The following is a 22,742-nucleotide window of genomic DNA, read 5'->3' on the forward strand; positions in this document are numbered from 1 at the left end:
AGATACTCAGGGCAGTTTAAAAGTTAATGTGAAAATTCCTCTAGTGTAGGGACTTCACAGTTACTGGTTTATACTAGAAGTCTAGATGATAGGCAGTTGTTTATAAAGGCCTGTCTGAACTTAGGAAAGGGGTGGTTAACTAAAAAGAGTTATCTACTTTGATGAAATATAAAATTAGCTGCCTGAAAAAAATATCTGTATTAAATATGGACAACCTGTCAGGCACAATGTTGTTAAATGATACTAAGTCAATTCCCACATTTATTCTTCTACCCTGTGGTGAATGCCCTGTTTTACCCCTGGTGAATCCTCTCTAATGACCAACCCACTGGAAATCTAACATGATTTTGTGTTCTCCCTTTAGAAGCTAGAAAATATCTGTCCATTGGGAAACCCAAAGTTGTACTTTTAAAGAATTCCTCCTACATTGCTCACACCTGTATTCTCTAGGCAATACCACAGAAATAATCATAATGGCTAACATTTATTGAGAATTGAATGATGGTTGCTACCTGCCTAGCACTGTGCTGAGTTTATTAACACATGATATCACTTTAGATCCTCACAATACTCCAGATTTACTGACATTTTATGGGTGAGGACACTGAGGTGGAAAGGGGAGATAACTTGCCCAAGGTAACACGGCTGAGACAAAACCAAGATATCTGTTTAGGACCGTGGTTGGACTCTTGACCATTATTGTGCCTCCTCCTAACATCCTCATGGGCTTTCCCTATAAAGCTATTTTCCTAAGAAAGAAATATTAGTCCATCTTGATGTGAATTTGACAGTGTTACCCTCACTACAGATTTTAATTTGAACTGTAATTGTGAAATTCAAAGCTTATTTTCTAATTAAAGACAAGTTTATAGGAGGATTTCTGCTTCTGACCAAGTTGGATTAGCACAGACTGGATTTACCTTTCTGTCTGATGAAACAATTTTTAAAAGGACAAAGTATATTTCATAAAAATAGTAAAAAATTAAATAAATTTTTGAAAAAGAGAAACAGCTTGTAAGGCACAAGACAATGATCCTCAAGGAATGGCAAACAATGAGGTGACAGGATAAAATGGAGGAAGATGCACAGACTTCCCTGATCTCACAAGCAAGAAATGGGCTGATAAAACTACTCCACTACAAACATGCTCTATTCTCCCAGAAAATGGAAGAATAACTCTGAGGATGCAGCTATCTGTGCAAAGGGCAGAGCAGCAGACCCAGAGGAGAGGCCAGTGAGCCTCCATGGGCTTAGAGGCAGGTTCATGGGATCTCTGACAGCCCAAAGGCAGGAACTGGCTCAGCCTTCATAGGCCTAGAAGGTGGATTAAGCCTCAGAGAATCATTTTTAGGCCCTAAAGCCTAATGGAACTTGCCCTAATGGATTGCAAATTTATCAAGACTAGTGGCCTCTGTTATTCCATTTATTTTCTCTCTCTTTTTAATTTTTTTGTTTTTGTTTTTGTTTTTATAATGGGAATGACTATCTTATACCTGTCCACCATTATATTTTGAAAGCAGTTCATTTATTTTCAAGTATTGCAGTTCCACACATGCACAGGAATCTCCCCAGAAAGGATCATACCCAGAATCTCACCTATATCCAATTTATAGTATTAATATGATGATATTTAGAACTTTTTTGAGGTGATGACATTTTAGATTTAAAGTTAATGGTGGAATGTTTTAAAACTTTTGGGGTGTTGAAATGAGGTGAATATATTTTGCAAGTGCTATAGATATAAATTTGGGGGTCCAGAGGGCAGACTATACTGCATTGAAGAGTATCCCCTCAAAATCATATCTACCAATAACCTCAGGATGTGATCTTATTTGGAAATAGGATATTTGAAGATATAACTGGTTAAGATAAAAATCACACTGGATTCGTGTGGGCCCAAAATCCAATATGACTTTTGTGTCCTTATAAAAAGAAGAGAAGCACTCTTGCCATGTAGCTCAGTTGATTGGATCATTGTCCTGTTCACCAAAATGCTGTGGGTTAGATTTCTGGTTAGGCACATACCTAGATTTTGGGTTCAATTTCCAGTTTGGGCATGTACAAGAGGCAACTGATCAATGTTTCTCTTTCTCTCTCTCTCCCCTCACCCCCTGCTTCCTTCCCCTCTCTATAAAAATCAATGAAACATCCTCAAGTGAGGATTAAAAAATAAAGAAGAAAGGCAGCACATAGGAAATATGAACATGTGATAATAGAGGCATAGACTAGAATGATGAAAGCCAAGGTATACCAAGGATTGTTGGCAACTACAAGAAACTAGAAAGTTAAAAGGAAGAATTCTCCCCTAGTGTCTTCAGAGAGATCATGGCCCTGCTGACATCTTGATTTTGGGCTTCTAGCTTTCATAACTGTGAGAGAATACATTTCTGTTGTTTTAAGCACAAATTTTCTAGTATTTTGTTACATCACACCTAAAAAACAAATACACCATGATAACATTAATCAAAGGAAAGTTGGAATGGCTCTATCACTTGTATGAATACTACCAGAGGTAAAGAAGGTAATTTGATTATGATAAAGGGGACAATCCATAATTGATCAAGAAGAAATGCCAATTCTTAACTTTTATACATCTAATTAACAGATATTCAAAGTACACAAATTAAAAATTGATAGGGGAAATAGGTCCATACTACCCAGAGATTTTAACAATCCTCTCTCAAAATGGATAGAATAGACATGAAATCAGTGACAGTAGAAGAGAAGTGAACAACACTTGAACCAACTTGATATTTATAGATCATTACACCAAACAACAAATTCATATTCTTTTTAAATGTTTCTGGAACATTTAACAAAACAGACCATTCTCTGGGACATAAAATAGCTTTCAATGAGTGTTAAAGTATTCAAATAAAAAAAAAATACACACTTTAACAAAATAAAATTGAATTAGAAATAACAAAAAAAAAATCTCCAAATATTTGAAATGAAAGCAACATACTTCTAAATAATCCAGGTGTCAAATAAACCAAAAGGAAAATTACAAAATATTTTAAACTGAGTAAAAATAAAAACACAGCATATCAAAATTTGTGGGATGCCTCTAAAACAGTATTATAAAAAACTTCTTAGGATTAAATGCCTATGTTAGAAACAAAAAAAAAAATCTTCAATCAATGACTTTCCAGATTAAGAAACTATTTTTAAAAAGCTAAGTAAGCACAAAATAAATAGAAAAATGAAACAATAAAGATGAGAGTAAAATAGATAACAGAAAGACAACAGAGAAAATCACTGAAGCCAAATGCTGGTTTGTTGAGGTCAATAAAATTGCTAAGCCTCTAGTTAGACAAATTAAAGGGAAAATAATTTAATAATGATAAAAATGAAAAATCTGACATAATTAAGTTTCTATAGATACCTAACAGAAAAATAAGGGACATTGTTAATAACTTTAAGTCAATATATTGAACATTTAGATTAGGGACCAGCAAATGTTTACTGAAAATTGCCAGACAGTAAAAAATTTAGTCTTTGAAGGCCACATATGGTATATGTCACACACTTATTTTTCAATTTTTAAAAATGTAAAAAACAAGTTCTTAGTTTGCAGGCTACAAGCCAACTGCTGACTTGGATGAAATAGACTAACTCCTTGAAAGACATTACTCAAAAAAGAAGAAATAAATAACCTGAATAGCCCTGTATATAAGAATTGAATTTGTAGTTAAAAACTTTTTCACAAAAAAAACTCCAGACTCAGAACGTTTTACTAGTAAAAAATCTATCATATATTTAAGGAAGAACCAATACAATTCTTCCAGAACATTAGAAAGAAGGGAATACTCTCCAATTTATTCTATGAGACCAGCATCACCCTAGTACCAAAACCAGAGGAAAAGTATAAAAAATAAAAAAAACAAGATCAATTTCCACTTGAAATAGATGCAAAAATGCTAAAAATTATTTTAGCATATTGAATCCAACAACATATAAAGAGGAAAACTCATGATGACCAAGTGGATTTTAAGCAAGGCTTGCAAATTCTAAAATAATTTAATGTAGCCCTGGCTGGTGTTTGCAGTGGTTAGAGTGTTGGCTTGTGCACCCAAGAGTCACAGGCTCTATTCCAGGTCAAGGGCCTGTGTTGCAGGTCAGGGCAAGTGTCTCACATCAATGTGTCTCTCTCTCCTCTGTCTCCCACCCCACTCAACCCTCCCTTCCACTCTCTGAAAAGCAATGGAAAAATATATCTACAGGTGAGTATTAAAAGAAATAAAAATATTTTTAAAAGCAATTTGATGTAATTCACTGTATTAGCAAACTAAAAGAAAGTATATGATCATCTAATAGGTACAGAAAATTATTTGACAAAATTCAACATTTATTCCTGAAAGAAAGAAAAAAAAAATCTCAGCAAAGTAGAAATAGAAACTTCCTCAATCTCTTATAAACAAAAATGACCATTATTATCAAACTTAATAGAGAAAGACAATGATTTTCATCTAAGGTCAGGATCAAGACAATGATGTCTGCCTCTCCCTTTCTATTTCACATTATACTGGAGATTTGAGCCAGTGCGATCAAGAAAACACTACTTGGCTCAGTAGTTAAACACCAACCTATGGACTAGGAGGTCATGGTTTGACCTCCTAGACAGGACACATGCCCAGGTTGTGGGATTGATCCGCAGTGTGGGGCATGAAGGAAGCAGCCAATTGATGGTTCTCCATCATCTCTCTTATCTCTCTCTCTCTCTCTTTCTCTCTCTCTCTCTCTCTCTCTCTCTCTCTCTCTCTCTCTCTCTCACACACACACACACACACACACACACTTTCTCTCTCTCTCTCTCTCTCTCTCTCTCTCTCTCTCTCTCTCTCTCTCTCTCTCTCTCTCTCTCTTCCTCCCTGAAATCAATAAAAATATACTTTAGGGGAAAAAAGAAGAAATGAAAGCTATATTATGAAAAGGCAATATAAAGGATATGGGTATGGAAAAGGAAGAACTGACTTGTCTTTTCAAAAGCAACATGATTGTCTATAAATCTACAAGAAGCTACTAAAACTAATAAATAAGCTTATAATTTGGGAGGATATAAGATTCACATGTGAAAATAAATTGTATTTCTATGAACTACCCCATTTATAATCCCACCAAAACTTTAAATATTTGGGAATAAGTCCAACAAGAGAGATAAATATCTATACACTAAAAAACACAAAAATTGAGAAGAGAAATTAGAAAAAATCTAAATAAATGTAGAGAACATGGATTCATGGATCAGAAGATTCAATATTGTTATGGTGACAACTCTCTCTGAATAAATCTATAAATTTAATGGAAAGCCAACCAAATCCCAGCAGAATATTTTGGTAGAAAAAATGGCTGAAATTCATGTGGAATTGAAAAGGCCTAAAATAACCAAAATAACTTTTTTAAAAAGAAGAAGAAGAAGAAAGTTAGAAGGCTAACACTATACAATTTCAAGACTTATTATAAACTTCAGTAACCAAAACAGTATGAAATTGACACAAAGATAGACAAATAGATGAAGAAAAGAGACATATGTACATATATAAACAACTGATTTTCAACAAAGGTGCAAAGGCAATTCTGTGGAAAATAATAGGTTTTTCAACATATGGTGCTGGACTAATTAGACATCCACAAGTAAAAAGGAAATAAACTTTGATCCTTGTACTACATAAAATAATTAATTCAAAATTATTACAGGATTTAAATATAAAACTTAAAACTTTAGCACCTCTAAGAAAAAATTTTGGAGAAAATATTTGTGACTTGGGTAGACAAAGATTTTTTAGATATAATTCTAAAAAGAATGATCCAAAAGCTGGTAAGTTAAAAATATTCTTTTTGAGAGAAACATTAAGAGAATGGAAAGACTAGGGGGAAATTGTTTAAATTATAATTTGAGAAAAAACACTGGACACTTAACAATAAGGAAGCAAACAAACCAATTTTTTAAATTGGGAAAAAGGTTTGAACAGGTAACTAACTTCTCCAAAGAAGATATACAGATGTCAAATAAACACATAAAAAGATTCTCAACATTATCAGTTCCTAGAGGCCTGGTGCATGAATTCATGCACGGGTGGGGTCTCTTGGTCTGGCCATTGATTGGTCCCATTGAGGCCAGGCCAATCGAGGTGGAAGAGGCTGTGGGAGGTTGGCTGCCAGCCCCCTCCATTGGAGCCAATCGGGGTTGGCCGGCTGTGGGGAGGGACAGGAGAAGTTGGCTGTGGGAGCACACTGATCATCAGGGGGCAGCTCCAGCATTGAGTGTCTGCCCCCTGGTGGTCAGTGCACATCATAGCCACAGGTTGTTCTGGTCATTCTGGTCATTTGGTTGTAATGGTTGCTTAGGCTTTTATATAGAGAGAGATTAAGGAAATCCAGATAAAATCTATAATGAACTATCACTATAACCTATTATAAAGGCTAAAATTTAATGTACTGATCATACCAAATTATGGTAAGAGGAGAAGTACAGCAACTGTCAGTCATATATTCCCATATAATGATGGTAGAATGTTAAATGTTATAGTCACTAAAAAACAGTTTGGCAGTTTCTTAACAAGTTAAAATATACTTACCATATGATGCAACCATTCAACTCCTAGATGTTTACCCAAGAGGAAGGAAATCATACAATGTTCATACAAAGATATGTACATGAATGTTTATAGCAGTTTTATTTGAAATAATTAAAACAACCCACATATCTATCAAAAAGAGAATGGATAAACAAACAGTGGCATATTAGTACAATGGAATGCTACTCATCAGTAAAACAGAATGTACTATTATTGATACAGGCTCAACATGTATGAATCTCAAAATTATTATGCTAAGTAAAAGAAGCCAGACCAAGAAAAGTAATGTATGGTTCTATTTATATCAAATTCTAGAAAATGCAAACTAGTGCAGAGTGAGAGAAAGCAGATTGGGATTACTTGGGGAATGAGGCAGGCTGGAAGAGATTACAGTTGGAGCAAAAAGGAACTTTGGGGGTTGATGATTAACTTGATTGTGGCAATAGTTTCATGGGTGTTTACATATGTTGAATCTGACCAAATCACATACTATAATTATATGCAAGTTATTACATGTCAATTATACATTAAAAGGGCAGATCAGAACTCTTCTGAAGGAAGAGAGGAAGGGGGGAGGAGGAGGGAGGGAAGGAGGGAGGGAAATTTCAGATCTCAGAGAAGAAGTTTGGGAGACTAGGTTGGTGAGAGGAAAGGGAGAATTTCCTTGAAGCTCCCTGCCATCATTTCCTAATCTGACTATTCATACAAGCAAACTGACAGGTTCCACTGGAATGTTTGCTCAGATAGTTCCATTCAAATGTACTTTTTACAACTTTTCTGTGATATGTGTAGATCATCAGCGTTTTATCTATTCCAGATTGTTAGATAAAAGTGAATGATTACATCTAGAACCCAGGCCATGATTGACATTTAGGATGTATTATTTTATTAGTATAAATACTACCTTACTCTCTGTTGAATCCTGACTGTAGAGAATTGATTTCCAATAAGCAAACCCAATTTATGAAAATATAAATTTATAAAACAAGTAAGAGATTGATAACATTCATTACCAAAACAGTCCCCAAAGGCTCCTTTAAATACGAAAGCTTCTTGAGGCCACCAAAATTGATTCAATACATTTTTAATGGATTTTCACAGGAAACTATAAACTACCTACATCCTTTTTTTTTTCTTTTGGTGGGGGCAGGGAGAGGAAGAGATATGCTGTTATTTTTTTGACAAGTGGTGTCCATACAGTTGTAGGGAGTTAAAATAAAAAGTCATAAAAGCAGATTTTAAAAAATATTATATCAGAGGCAGAAATGAACTGTCATAGATAATAATACTGGTTGTCTCTTGAAATTTATCCATTACAAACAATACCTACATACTCTTTAAGCCAGACTTTTCAAGTAAAATGATTTTTTAATAAGCTGCATTTTGTTTTTAATGGGCCTCGCTGGTCATAGGTCTCCTGCCTACATCTCCCATAAACTTCTGCCTGGCAACTCCCGGTGGAAGAGGGCCTCTGGGGACTTCCATAGCACCCCAAGCAGACAGGAGGCCACTGCGCAGCTGTTGGGAGGGACCTGCTCACTGTGGCCTTGGCCAGTGGTGCTGATCGCAGGCCTCTGCACGCCCCAGCACGATGAGCGATTGGCTTTGGGCTGTGGCTGGACCTGGCTGGGCTGCGCGTGAAGTGAGTGTGTTCTCCCCAACCCCACAGGTGACTGTCACCAGGGGGAGGGAGGCTGCAAACAAAGCACCTGCTGACCCAGTGCCATCTTGGGCCCCAGGCTGCAGAGGCCCCGCACTCCTGGGAAACTGGACAGAGAGTGGCTGCACAGCTCCTGCCGCCCTTCAAAGAGAATGCAATGAGCTGTGCACCACAGCCAGCCCTGGCACTTCATCTCTGGTGTGCTGGGGGCTCTGCTGCTGCCTGGAAGTGACACTCCAGCCTCTGGGCCCTCAGGTTGGCAGGGTGGCCCTTTAAAAAATTGTACCATACAAGTAAGACTGAAATTTCCTATGCCCGCCACTTGCCTTTCCTCAGAGGCTCTACTCACCCACCGGCTGAATTTCCTTCCAGGCCGGATTCAAGATATTTCTCACTCAGATGACCTCCTGGAACACCTTGTTCTGTGATTGTTTTAAACATCAACCGGATAAACCCAGCGTATTATTCTAGAACTCATTCTTTTGATCATACAACAGGCCTGAGAATTCTATCCGTTCTATCCACGCCTGAGAATATGTCCACAGACAGCCACCTCATTCTTCCTAACTGCCCCATAGATACTGCACAGTGGATATGGCCCAGTTTATTTACCCATTTCGTTACTTGTGGGCATTGAGAGTGTTCAGTTACACACTGCGCTGTAATGAATGGCCATGCCATCCCTTCTTGTACATTTGGGTTACGATCAATACCAGAAGAAGTTTAAAATAACCCTGAACCTTAGACTTGAGCCTGAGAAATGCCATTTGACCCCCCGTTTCTGCTCTCAGTGCCACCACTACATACAGACCTTTTTTATAGAAAGTATCTATGTCAGAGAACTACTAAGAGAAAAGCTTACAGGTCTATAAGTAAACTTGGGCAGTGACATTTGTTTTCTTATATCCTTGTTCCTCTTATTGTGGCTGTTAGAGTGCTATAGAGACCCACACAGATTAGCATCCTATTTTTGAGTCTTTTGAGCATGGTTAGCCATGTGCTATTTTGTTTTCTTGTTTTAAGCATTCATTTTTAGAGTTGGACAGGCCTGGATTCAAATATACAAAATTTCTCTGTCTTAGTTTCCTTATCTGAAAAATAGGCATCTTTATAACTATCTAACAGTTGTAGAGAATAAAAGAGAATTTCTGTAAAGTACTAAGCAAAGTGATTAAATATAAGAAGTAGTTATTAACTGATGGGTGTTATGAGATAAATGATAAATTTTTATAATATAAATCACATCCAAGTCTATTTCAGTATTTTGAATGGTTTTTTCATAGGAACAATTTCTCAGTGTATTAGCATCTTTAATACTAATGAATGGGATTGCACTTGTCCACCTCCAAACAACTACACCTGTACTTTTAGGCTCAAGCTTATTGCTTTTAAGATTTGGTCTAAGTGTGTTAAGCTATTCAATAATCTCGAGGTTGTAAAGGACTTTAGGGGATGATCTGCTCCAACCTCCCACTCCATTTCCAGGTGCACAGGCTTTATATAACAATTAATTTCCCAGGACAGCTAATTCAACCAGATAAGTGGTGAAAATATCTTTAATTTCCAGACTTGTATTACCCAATTTTCTTCTATCTTCAAAGTCAACCAGGTGATTAATTTTCAATTATTACCAAAGTAAGTGAGAAAGATCTGAAAACACACACACAGACACACACACACACACACACACACACACACACACACACACCTCTATACTAATCCAACATACTCAACTTACTGAGCATTTTACAATAGCCGCTTTCTGTTCTGGGTGCTGGTGGTGGATGTGGACAAGTAGCCATCCCTGCCCTCAGGTCCTTTACAATCTACCAGGGGAGACAGTGATGAAGGGGCATCAAGTCAGAGTCTAGATTATAAGCGGTAGCAATTCACTGATCCTAAAAGTCTAATATTAACTGCACAGTTACTAAATGAGAGATTTGTCACAATCCAGGGACTTCTTAAAGTCTTGGTACTGATAGTTTGGGCATTGCATAAATCTATAGTAAGTAAACAAAGACGTAGTGTTCTCTCTTATAGAACTAGAGACACAAGCAGGGGTTTTTTGTTTTTGTTGTTTTTTGGCCTAAAATCTTGAGCAAGAAAACATGCTCTACAGAATTTATTATTTTTATTAAAAGATACCACCCATATGTATGTACATACACATGCATATACAACTAAAAGGGGGGAAATTTCATAGCTTGCAGCAGACATAGAGATTTAAATACTGAAGCCTTCAATTTGTACCAATAATTCATATACAGCTACATGGGGTGAAAAAGGTTAATGATGAAATTTTTTTAAAGTGTGTTCCATTGACTATAAATGGCAGATCTGACAGTTAAAACGAAAATTGTTCCTGAAGAAACTTTAGTCAAACTAATTATTGGAGATGTTATAAGGATGTATAATTATATTCTTCACCTTTTAAAAAAAGTTTTGTTACAAATGTGCTTTTAAAGAACAAGTAGAGAAATAAAAGCTTAATTGTTCTTAATTATAGCTAACGTAATTGCACTCAATTGCAATATGCTGAATATCACCAATGGCTCAAGAAATCCTGGCATACCGGCAGTGCACCCACGTTCATGAGATGAGGTGCAGCTTTCTGAATATTCTGTTATCTATAATTTAGCTCTTTTACTGTTGATTTCATTTCTGTTGGTTTTATGTATTTTTTTAAGTGATTGTAGAGATATAGTTGTCACCTATGAATGTGTGAAAGGTTGGAGATTTCATCTGGGGTTGGTTCAAAATTCCCATTGACACAAAAATGACATATTGGCAATTGTTAAATGAGCACTATTGATATGATACACTCTGGTTGAATACACAGATTTGAATTTTGAGAGGTAGTGATGCATATCACATTTAATTTACCCAGCAAGGTCCAACAAGTGACCTGGAAAATATGAAGGATCTAAAATGGCATTAACTACCCCTCTGTGGATAGCTCTCAGAGTCATGGTATTTCAAATGGGTGAATGTAAGTAGAGTGATGGCTTCTGTGAATGGGAGAGGTTTTTTTTCATTGGACTCCCCTGTGCTAAGAATTCAAATTGAGTGCTGTGTTTTGGCCCATACCTCTGATGTTCCTGCCTATCTTTATGGTGAGAAAGGCTGTGCCTGAGTCCCTGATGTTTTACCAAAAACTCTTGCCCAGCCGGTGGTATTGCTCAGTGTTTGAGCATCAACCTGTGAACCAGGAGGTCACTGTTCAATTCCCAATCAGGGCTCATGCCCGGGTTGCAGGCTCAATCCCCTGTGGGGGGCAAGCAGGAGGCAGCGGATCAGTGATTCTCTCTCATCATTGATGTTTGTTTCTCTCCCTCTCCCTGCCTCTATGAAATCAATAAAAATCCTTGAATCTCATGGAAACACACTTAACTCTTCTGTGAAATGGGGTGATAGTACCCATTCTGTACTTTACTGAAAACTGAGAAGTGTATGTAAAAAAAAACAAAAAAAAACAACAAAAAAAAAAAAACAGTGAACACACTATTGTAGAAAAGAAGCAGCTGCTTCAACTTCAGGAGAAAGAGGCATTTTGTGATGTGTTTATAGCCATTTTTCTGAAAAGTGAAAAATAATGAACCAAATAAATAATATCCCCCCATATCACACCAGAACAATCTTTATTACATCCATTCCATGGATGACTGCTATGAGCTTTCAACCCCATAGCCAGTCAACTTTGACATAATTTCTGGTGTATTTCTTAATTTAAAAGCGGGACGAGGGGCTGCTCAGTGCCTTGGTCTGAACCCCATTCCTGGCTACAGGTTGGAAGTTGGGACCACATAGAGGGGAACCCTCTGAGGGGATGTCTTTTTGGCAGAGGTGATGGCTACACTATTCCCCAGATAGAAGCATGTATGCTCCTTACTTTGGGTATCAGGTAAAAATAAACAAGAGTCATAAGTTTCAGCTTGTGTTCCTCAAAGTCCTACAGGGTCTGCAGGTTGCTTCTGTGAACAGGTAAGAAGGAATCAGACTCAGCTAATCTCAAACAGAGCAGGAGTCCAGGAGCTGGGATAAGCCATCTCCATTTCTTTCATTGTCACCTCATCACATATGGAGTTTGATTGTGGCTGTCGGAAGCCACCTTTTTCTCCCTCTGTCCTCCATGTGTCCTGGCCTACTATTGTCCTCCCCCAGGCCACACTCCATCCTGGAAAAGTGCAGAAGGTCCTGGAAGTTCTCACATCTACTTCAAACTGGACAGTTTTTGCATTTTAAATTCTATAAGAAAAAAAAATTCTTCCCCTTGCTAAACTATGTTTTATCAGTCATGACTGTGGTATTATTACACTATTGAAGTCTCTGGACTTGTTTTATTAAAAGTCCAGAGACTTCAATAATTTCAATTTTATTAAAAACCAGTCTACTAGGGGATTGATTCTAGATGGGGTGGATAAAATCTCATCCTGCTACCTCACAATTAGACATTCACTTGTGTGAGCTTTTGCTGGACGGCTTCCCCACCACATGCCCAACCTCCTGAGAGAGGAGTCTGTGTTTATTTGTTCCCTGCTGAATACTCAACACATGGAAACTGGCACATAGTAGGAGCTATAGAAATATTCATCGGGCAAATGAATAAATAAATGCTAATAATGAATGTTAGTGAATTCAATACCAATACTTCTCAGTTGATGGATTAGGCCATTAGTCAAACATTACATTGCAGGCTGGTATTTGCAAATCCCTCTTTGATCCAGAAATTATCTGGAATGGGGATTATTTTCTCTCATTAAAAGAACTTATTAGTGATATTATGTCTCTGGGAGCTAATAGAGAAAAATTACTCTTTACAGCAAAATGGGCCTCCTTTTAAACTGATTTATCCAAGAAAAATTTTAATTTGATTAATAATGTTTGGAATATGTTCCCTTAAAAAGCCCACTTATGAATTGCAGGACAGTTTCCAGCACAATAAAGAAGCCTTATTTAATGCAGAGGTCTTTTACTAACCTGGCACCCCTCCCCATGCAGAAACATAGTATTTGAAGAAAATACACCTCTTTATTTTTATTTGGGGGGGAAGATGTTTTGTTAACAGTGCTTTTAAAAAACACTCACGCAGCTTCACGTGTACATAGTCTGTGTTTTGGTTAATTCTACCTTTGCTTTTCTGTCTCTGAGAGCACAAGTTGGTCAATAAGATATAAGGTGCCTTTTCTAGGGTCTGCAACTGTCCCTCAGGGCTAGTTTGCCATTGCTAAGGTCTAAATGGATGAATTTTAATGAGCAGGGATTATTCCTAATGGCCAAACTCAGGTCCTTCCTGGATCATATCCTTTAACCATAGCAGGTTCACAGAGCATGAGCGTGGTGACTAATAGGGAAACTCAAAATGTTCATGGAGACATACCCCTCTCTTCCTAATGCCACCAGCAGAGTCTCCTCTTCAGGTGCCTTTCTGAGCTAAATGGCAAGATGACATTTTTTTTAAAGAAAACAGAACACCACCTGGAAATGATGGGACAGCAGTGCTATTTGAACAGTGGCCACCTTCAGAGATGACAGTAGGGACAGCGGGCTGTTTTGCAGAATTAAGAGAAACCTTTGACAATTGTATTTTCAAGGCAGTTGAACACAAGAACACGGACACATAATAGTGGCAGTTTTATATAAGGAATACTCAAATAATCTAAAGAAGTCTCAAGTCAAGTAAAAGCTTAGCAAGGAACTCTGAAAGGACTATTCAGAAGGGTACTGGATACATGCGTGTCCCAGCCCAGCTTGCTGGGGCTGAAGGCTCCCGGCAAACAGTAGCAGTTTCCTTAGTGTGGACCTTGTTAGGGATGGTCAGGGGCAGCTCAGTGTGGAGATGAGCCACAGTCAGTGATTCTGTGAAATTAATATTACCGAATCCAAGGCTGCCTTGTGTAGGTCACTAGTCTAACCACCCGCCTCCCCATGTGCTCAGTACATTTCTGTTTCCTGAGGGACTTGGTACACAGAAGTCCCATCTCCCCACAGTGGTGACCCTCAGCCTGAACTAAATACCAAACATGGTTTAAAGATAAACATCACCTTGTAGACTTAATGTTTTAGCTAGGGAATGTGGAAGGGTTGATCCCTGTGAACAAAGGATAGGCAGAGAAAACCTGGAGGGGTCCCTCTTATTAAGTTGGTCTCAGTCAGGATCATATCTGTGAATGTCCCTGGCTGGTAGCTCATTCATTTTCACACAGGAGTGGATCTGAGAGGCTGGCCAGCCTCTATACTATAGTGATATGAAGTATCTGTCTAACCCTACAGTTTTCTAGGAGATTGGGGGAGTTTATCTGAGAGTCTTGTCTCCCCTTTTAGTTTTTTCAGTGTTTTGATTATACACATCTAGGTCTATCATTTTTAAGCCACAGCAAACACCTAGTTCTGTCTGCTCCATGCAGTGTGCACTGGGTGAGTACTTGCTAAAGAGAAGAGCGAAGGGAAATAGTGCAAAGGAAAGAACCAGCAGGAGGTTTAAGGTGGGAGGAGTTTGGGTGTTTCATGCAGTCACGTGTTCACTCAGTCTCATAATCAGAGAGCCCTTTCTGACCACCCTGTAGAAAATAACAGCCTCCTGTAACCCCCACTCTTCCATTCTTGCCCCACCTTGCTCGATTCTTCTTTCTAACATATACTGTGGAAGGTAGCATCTATCTCCCCCTTCCAGATTATGAAAGTTCCTATTAGCAGGACCATGGCTTTTTGCTGTTTTTCACTGCTCTAGCACAGAACCCAGACAAAGGAATGAATGTGTAACACATTCATTATATCTTGTATGTACTCAGTATCAGTGTAGAATAGTTAGCAAAAGTGAGGGCTCTGGGACCGGAATGCCAGGGTTCAAACCTGGCTCCATCTGTCCCTAGCTGTGTGGCTTTGGGAAGCAATTTAACATTTTTGTTTCGTGTTTTTCTCATCTCTATTGTGTTTTAATCATAGTGACAACTCCATGAGGCTTTTATAAGAATTAAGTGAGGGAACACATGTAAATGGCTGGAATTAAGTACCCAGCAAGTGTGTGTGTGTGTGTGTGTGTGTGTGTACAGGCCACCATGTAATTGCTTGTATCTATATACAGACATACACACAGGTACACACACACACACACACACACACACACACACACACACACACATGCGCGCGCGCACACACACAAATAGTATAATCATATGAGTGAAAATTGAGGAAGGATAAAAGTGGGGAAAAATAAAGAACAGCCACAATAAAGAGAACATAGGGACTCATAAATGGGGAAAAGAAAGTGGGAGCAAGAGGAAGAAGCAGTGTCTGGGGCTTTCCTCATATCAGAAAGGACCTCAGTCTCTAAGGTGTTTGGGGTTTCCCAGGGCTAAGGTTTACCATATAAGAAATAATCTGTCCTAAATTAACATATGGATTTGTAATGTTGCCTTTAAGCGAGTCTTCTTGCCTTTGTATTATTTGGCAATATACCCAACTTTAAAAGTCCACAATTTCCCCCAAGCCTGGTGACAAAAGAAAAAAATCTGCTTGATTATAATACTTGACCCTTAACAAAGTTAAAGAAAAGTTCAGTCCTCTACAACCAGAATGTTAAATCATTTGCAGGACAGGCAAGAAAAAGCAACATATCTTAACACCTTTTAAAAGCCTTTGTACTTTTGGAAGACTGTAAGGTAGCATCAGAGAGAAACATTCCAGGTCTTAAAAATATTTCTCAGGCTGACACACAATTAGCATGGGGGCTCATGTCCTCTGTTTTATACTTGTCAGCTAATTTTGGAAACTGGCAAGCTGCACAGAAATAGATGGTGTGCCCTTGCTTCAACACCTCCTAAAAAAAGAACTGTTTGAATAGTTCAGGAATGGCAAGGAAAGGAGCAGTGGAGGAAGAAAACTATTTCAGACAGCTGATCAAAACTGACATCACCGCACCGGCAAACAGTCTTCACGTTTAAAATTGAAGTTTTTTTTAAGGAGCTCTAAATAACTTACAAAAAACTGTGTAATACGCATGGGACACTTGTCTGCTTTTAGAAAGACATTTGTCTCTACTGTGTGCTTTTTTAACTTTGATAAAATTAAATTTATAGCACAACTTCAAATATGCAGAGAACTTTCCTCTTTGTTCCCATTGATGGTTGATCCATCCACTCTAGATCAAAAGACAGCATTATTATTATAGTCTGGGACTTGGAGATCTGAGAGGCAGAAGGAATTGCCCAAGGATACTCAGCCTATCAGAAGCGCACACCCTCCATCATTTTGGTCTGTTTCTTAGCCCCTAGGACAACTCTGTGTCTCAGAACATATAATCTTGCCTGGTCATTTTTTTCATTATTGTTTTCACTCAAATTTTGGCATTCTTCTCTCCTCTTGAAATCATATTATCTTGGCAATGATAACTAAGGAAAGTAAATTAGTGCAATTAAACTCGAATACTGCTATAACAGCAGGCACTTTAAAAAAAATTTAAGAGATTGGAATTACCTTCAAGTAGAAAATGTTTCATGGTTCTATTACACTTATATTTACTGAGTACCTAGTGTGTGCCAGCCACTGAGTATTTAAATATTTAAATAAGATGTGGTCTTTGGTTAGGGGAGCTTTCAGTTGTGGGAAAATAAGAAGTATTCACCACTTGAGACCTTGTATAATACCCTTTATTTGAGTATTAACACTTGGAAAGAGGGTCAGGATCTGATTCATCTTGGTTCACTTCAAAGCACCAAGCATGGTGTGTGCTGAACATATTCGGAGGGCTCAGTGAGTATGTTGGATAAAAAAGTATTAGTGATAAAGATCATTTGTGGTTAGAAACCAATGTTAATAGTGGACATTGCAGGCTTTAAAAATTCATTGAAAAAAAGCACAGTCTTACGGAACCTTCTTTTTAATAGACTTTATATTTTAAATATTTTAAGGTTCACAGCAAAATTGAAGGGAAGGTAGAGAGATTTCCCACATACCCCTGTCATCACATGTGGTCAGCCTCCCCCACTATCAACATCCCCCATCAGCATTGAATGTTAGAATTGATGATCCTATATTGACACATTTTTATCCAAAGTCCACAGTTGACATTAGGGCTCCCTCTTGGTGTTGTTCAGTCTGTGTGTTTGGACAAATGTATAATGCCATGTATCTACCATTACATTGTCACACAGAGTCGTTTCACTGCCCTACAATTTTCTGTATGGCACCTTCTATAAGTTCTCTCAGTTGAGTTATAAATGAGCTTTGTCTAGGTGAAGCATAGCACATGCTGCTAAATTTACTTTCCTCTGGGATTTTTTTTTCTACAAAAGATATAAATTTATGAAAAATGTGAATAATTCAGATTTGTTAGTAGGAATAAACAGGTAAAAGTGAAGGATTCATCATTTTAAAAGCTTTAATGTTTTGCTGATCTTGATAGTACCTGTTGGTTGGTGAATCCTAGCTGCTTTCTTTGTAATTTTTAAAGCATGGAGCTACATGCTCCAATGGGATCACCACATTTTTAGGTAACATATTATCACTTAAACTGTGTTCATCCATTCACTTATGCTAACCAATACTTAGTTTTCCTATGAAGTAATGTCTATAACTCTAATATAACTTTTAAAAATGTTTGTATTGATTTTTTAGAGAGACAGGAAGGAAGAGGATATATATATATATAGGAACATCAATGAGAGAGGAATATCATTGATTAGCAGTCTCCTGTTCAGCCTCTGTACTGGGAATCAAGCCCAAAACATGGGCATGTGCTCTGACCCAGAATCAAAGCTGTGACCTATTGATTCAAGGGTCAATGCTCTTGAACCACTGAACCACACCAACCTGGATCTAATGTAACTTTTTGAGTACATAGTTGTAGGAAAGAATTTTCCTCTGCTAGTACTTACTATGTGACAACATAACTTTTTTGCTATAAAGATCAGGCCAGCACCTTTTCTTTACATGTGTGGATCTGCTGAATGGTGTTAGGCACTGTCTTTTGTGCATAAATCACACCCACAATTCATTATCTAGGAGTTTCTAGCTTATTTGTGAAGAGGAACAAAAACCAAAAAGACAGTGGTCAAAATCTTTTTTTTTTCTTTCCCAGTACTTATAGATGTCTTGCCTCTAGACCTAATTCAGCATCAGTTTTTTCTTAAACTGATTTTAAGAATCTTTTCAAAGAGTTCAACTTAGTTTTCAAAGAAACAAAGTTTTTCTAATTCATAGTTCCTCATTTTTACATCATGTTCAATTAGATTTAAAAATTAGCATGAGAACCACTAACATAAATGGATTGGAGAGCAAACACAACATACTCCTTGTGAGCATGCAGACGTAGGTGGCAGGAGCCACAGTGAGTATAGCATTCTTGAAAGGGCTGTCATTACGTTTTTTCATGGGTGTGGAAAGTGTTGGTCAATCTGGTAAGACTTTGAAACAGAGTCAATTATGGATCCTAAATTGTATTGCATTATTGCTGTGGTTCTCCATTGAGAGCAGTTTTGACCCTAGGAGACATGTGACCATGTATAGAGACATTTTGATTGTCACAAAAGGAAAAGGAAGGAAGTAGATATTACTAGCATTTAATAGGTAGAGCCCAAGGATGATGCTCAACACCCTATAATGTACAAAACAGCCCCTCACAACAAAGGAATATCTGGCCCAAAATGTCAGTCTAGTACTAGTACGAGGTTGAGAAATGATTTAAGTGGGCTTACGATAACATGTCCAAAATAGTTTTAAAAGATACCAAGGAGACTCATAATATTAAAATACTAGAGGCCTGGTGCACAAAATCATGCATGGGGGGAGAGGGTGGTGGTGTCCCTCATCCCAGCCTGCACCCTCTCCAATCTGGGACCCCTCGAGGAATGTCCGACTGCCCATTTATCCCTCTCACAAACCAGCAGTTGGACATCCCTATTGCAATGCAGGACCGCTGGCTCCTAACTGCTCACCTGCCTGCCTACCTGATCACCTCTAACAACTCTGCCTTCTAGGGTTCTCACACCAACCACCCTCCTGCTGGTCTGATCACCCCCAACTTCCACCCCCAACCCCTGCTGGCCTGATCACCCCCAACTGCCCTTTGCTGCCAGCCTTCTTGTCCCCAACTGTCCCCTGCCAGTCTGCTTGCCCCCAGCTGGCCCTCCCTGCTGACCTGATCACCCCCAACTTCCCTCCCCTCCTGGCCTGATTGCTTCTTACTGCCTCTGCCTTGGCCCTGCCAGCTTGGCTTTGTCCTGAAGGTCTCCTGAAAAGCTCTTGGTCTAATTAGCATATTACCCTTTTATTAGTATAGATCAGTGTTTCCCAAACTTCTCTCATGATGAGAATCACCTGGTGGAGTTGTTAAAACACAGATTCCTGAATCCCAACTAAGAAGTGCTAAACTAGAATTTTTGAGAACATATAGGTAAAATTGCATACCTAACTTAGTGCTCTGTATATAAAATCTGTCTTAGAGCACTAGTTAAGTATACAATTTTACCTATATGTTCCCAAAAATTCTAGTTTAGCACTTCTTAGTTGGGATTCAGGAATCTGTGTTTTAACAACTCCACCAGGTGATTCTCATCATGAGAGAAGTTTGGGAAACACTGGTATAGATGTTGGTCTCAAGTTACAAAATGAGAACTAATGAAATTTAAAAGATACTTCGGTTGTGATAAATCTCATAAAGGCAGGCGAAAAGGAGGAGTGTCTCTTTAGCTCAGGTGTCCACAATTCTAGCCTTAAGCAGGCACTGGATTCTTAGAAGAGATGAATGCAGGTGAAACATCCATCATTGCAGTGGAAAAAGCTTTCAACTGTGGTTTTTGCTGAATGAATGCTTTCTCTCAAAAGGCAGTTTCTATATCAATAAAAGCTGAAGGTTTAATATTGTATGATCATTTAGGAAGGAACATTTCTATAGGAGCTGAACTTAGAATCACTTATTTATTTAAGGTAGGATGACTCTACAGGAACTAGAACATCCCTACAATACCCAGGTGCTATCACAAACAGAAAGTAGGAGAAAGTTCTAGAAGCTATGAGGGCCCCAGACAGTTCATAAAGAAGGTCCTTTATTTGAATTGACAAGATTAGTAAAGATAATGTTAGTTTAAAGCTGATATTCCTGACCCATGGCTGGCATATTTGCTTGGGGAGGTTCATAAACCATCTATATTTGTATACCACATTTTGTGTGTTTATGAATGGGTATGTTGGGTTTTTTTTCCTAGATAATCCTATCTAATAAAAGAAATATGCAGATTGACCATCACTCCAATACACAAGATGGTTGCCCCCATGTGGTCAAAGATCCTTCCCCTATGTGGACACAAGATGGCCACCACAAGCAGTGCCAGCAGGGGAGGGAAGTTGGGAGCGACCAGGCCTGCAGAGGAGGGAAGTTAGGGGTGACCAGGCCTGCAGAGGAGGGTAGTTAGGGGCAAACAAGCTGGCAGGGGAGCAGTTAGGCATCAATCAGGCTGGCAGGGGAGTGGTTAGGGTGTGATCAGGCTGGCAGGCAGAAGTGGTGAGGGGAAATCAGGAAGACAGGCAGGTGAGCAGTTGGGAGCCAGCAGTCCTGGATTGTGAGAGGGATGTTTGACTGGGCAGTAGAACATCCTCAAGGGGTCCCAGATTGGAGAGGGTGCAGGCTGGGCTGAGGGACACCCCCCATGCAGGAATTTCATGCACTGGGCCTCTAGTGTGTTTATATTTTTAATGAGACTTTTAAAGGAATCAAATGACCCAAAGAAGTGGCTATATTATTGTTTCTAAGAATTATACTTTTTTTGACAATACAAATATCATTTTTATTTTTTTGTTAGAGGAAGAAAAATTCAAAATTGTCCACAGTGTGATTCCACTTATATAAAAATACATATAGACATAAGCACATAAATACTGAACTATAATAAACTGAAATTCTTTCTATCTTATATAACTACAGGTTATTTTTATTTTGGGTTTTACTCTATTTTCCAAATTTTTCCCAAAAAAAATGGATTACTATATAATTCAAAAATCATATTTGGATATTGAAAATGAATATGAACATTAAATTGCCAATAATATTTAAAGAGAGCTGTCCATGGGAAGTGAAGAAAATCCCCACTCTCAGCTGCCTAGTGCTAAAGCTTTAATTCCTAGGTGAGAGCAAATTCCCTTTCTAAACCCTGGGACTCTGTATGACTATAAAGATGATATAGAGAATTGCTCCTTCCATATTTTATTGTTCGCAAAAAATTACTTTTAGACCTTTCATTGTTGTTTTCTTCTAAGAAGATTTTTATAAGAAGAGTAAATGTCAACTTTATTTTGAATCTTAATATTTTCAGAAGGCCTTAACTCCATGGAATATATAGCCTATCTCTTCTCTTTTATTCTCTTTATTCTCCTTTCCCATTTTCTCCTCTTTCCAACTCTCCCTCCCTATATCTCCTTTATAATGTCTAAGTGTACCTCTTAAAAACTGTCCTCAAAGATGGTAGCTCTTTCTTTGATTTCTTCTGTACTTTGCATCATGTTCAGAGTAGCAGCCTCTATTCAAAGATAACTTAAAAGTATCAAAACTACAACTCAATTTCAGTTGTAATTTTATTATGTTTTCAAGCACCATATGACATAACTCTCTCTCAACACACACACACACACACACACACACACACACACACACAGAGAGAGAGAGAGAGAGAGAGATGAAAAAAACAGTATGTAGGAGGTAAACATGATATTAAACATGATATGTGTTGAACTCCTACTTTCAGAGAAAATCTTGGGGCTGGAGCAGGAAGTAGAAGCTGGCACAGCCCATCACTGGAGAGGGGGCAAAAAGTGGTGGTAACTCATTAGCCATTTATCTCCCTTTTCTGTCTGTTAGTTTTGAGGACATCTGGTGGAATGGACAATTAGAATAACTATTCATGGATTGGGGCAGTTGGGAAGGGTGATCAGGGAAGACACCAGGATGACCTTCGTTGATAATGTTGATAATAAGGCATACACTGAACATGTTGTCAAAAACTTCTGAATCAAGCCGAAGCCAGTTTGGCTCAGTGGATGGAGCGTCAGCCTACAGACTGAAAGGTCCCGGTTTCAATTCCGGTCAAGGGCATGTGCCTTGGTTGCAGGCACATCCCCAGTGGGGGGTGTGCAAGAGGCAGCTGATTGGCAATTCTCTCTCATTGATGTTTCTGACTCTCTATCCCTCTCTCTTCCTCTCTAAAAAATCAATAAAATATATATTTTTTAAAAAACTTCCAAATCAAGATCTAGATCTCCGTGGAATATGAAAATAGAGTAACACCACCAGATGATTGTACCTTTTTAATAGAAATCTCATTGAAAAAAGCAAAACAAAAGTGTTAGACTCTATTGCTTGAAAAGAAGTGTCTGGAGAGTAGCCAAAGTTATATCCTTCCCTTTGAAATCTGAGTTTTATCCTTTTGTTTTACCTAGAGGTCTCTTGACGAAAGGCATCCCTTAATCATATACATCTATGCCCGACCAAAGCAGTAAATCACTGTCTGTCACTATGT

The 22,742-nt window shown here is 38.2% G+C and overlaps 1 protein-coding gene across 13 annotated transcripts in view; it reads left to right on the forward strand.

The window, feature by feature from the left end:
• CELF2 (CUGBP Elav-like family member 2) overlaps positions 1–22,742 on the forward strand; it is a 526,216-nt gene that overhangs the window by 96,803 nt on the left and 406,671 nt on the right. The gene's annotated exons all lie outside the window — the stretch shown is intronic.

Source organism: Pipistrellus hanaki, assembly GCF_964339955.1.
Source record: "Pipistrellus hanaki genome assembly, chromosome: 1".
NCBI classification, from domain to species: Eukaryota; Metazoa; Chordata; class Mammalia; order Chiroptera; family Vespertilionidae; genus Pipistrellus; species Pipistrellus hanaki.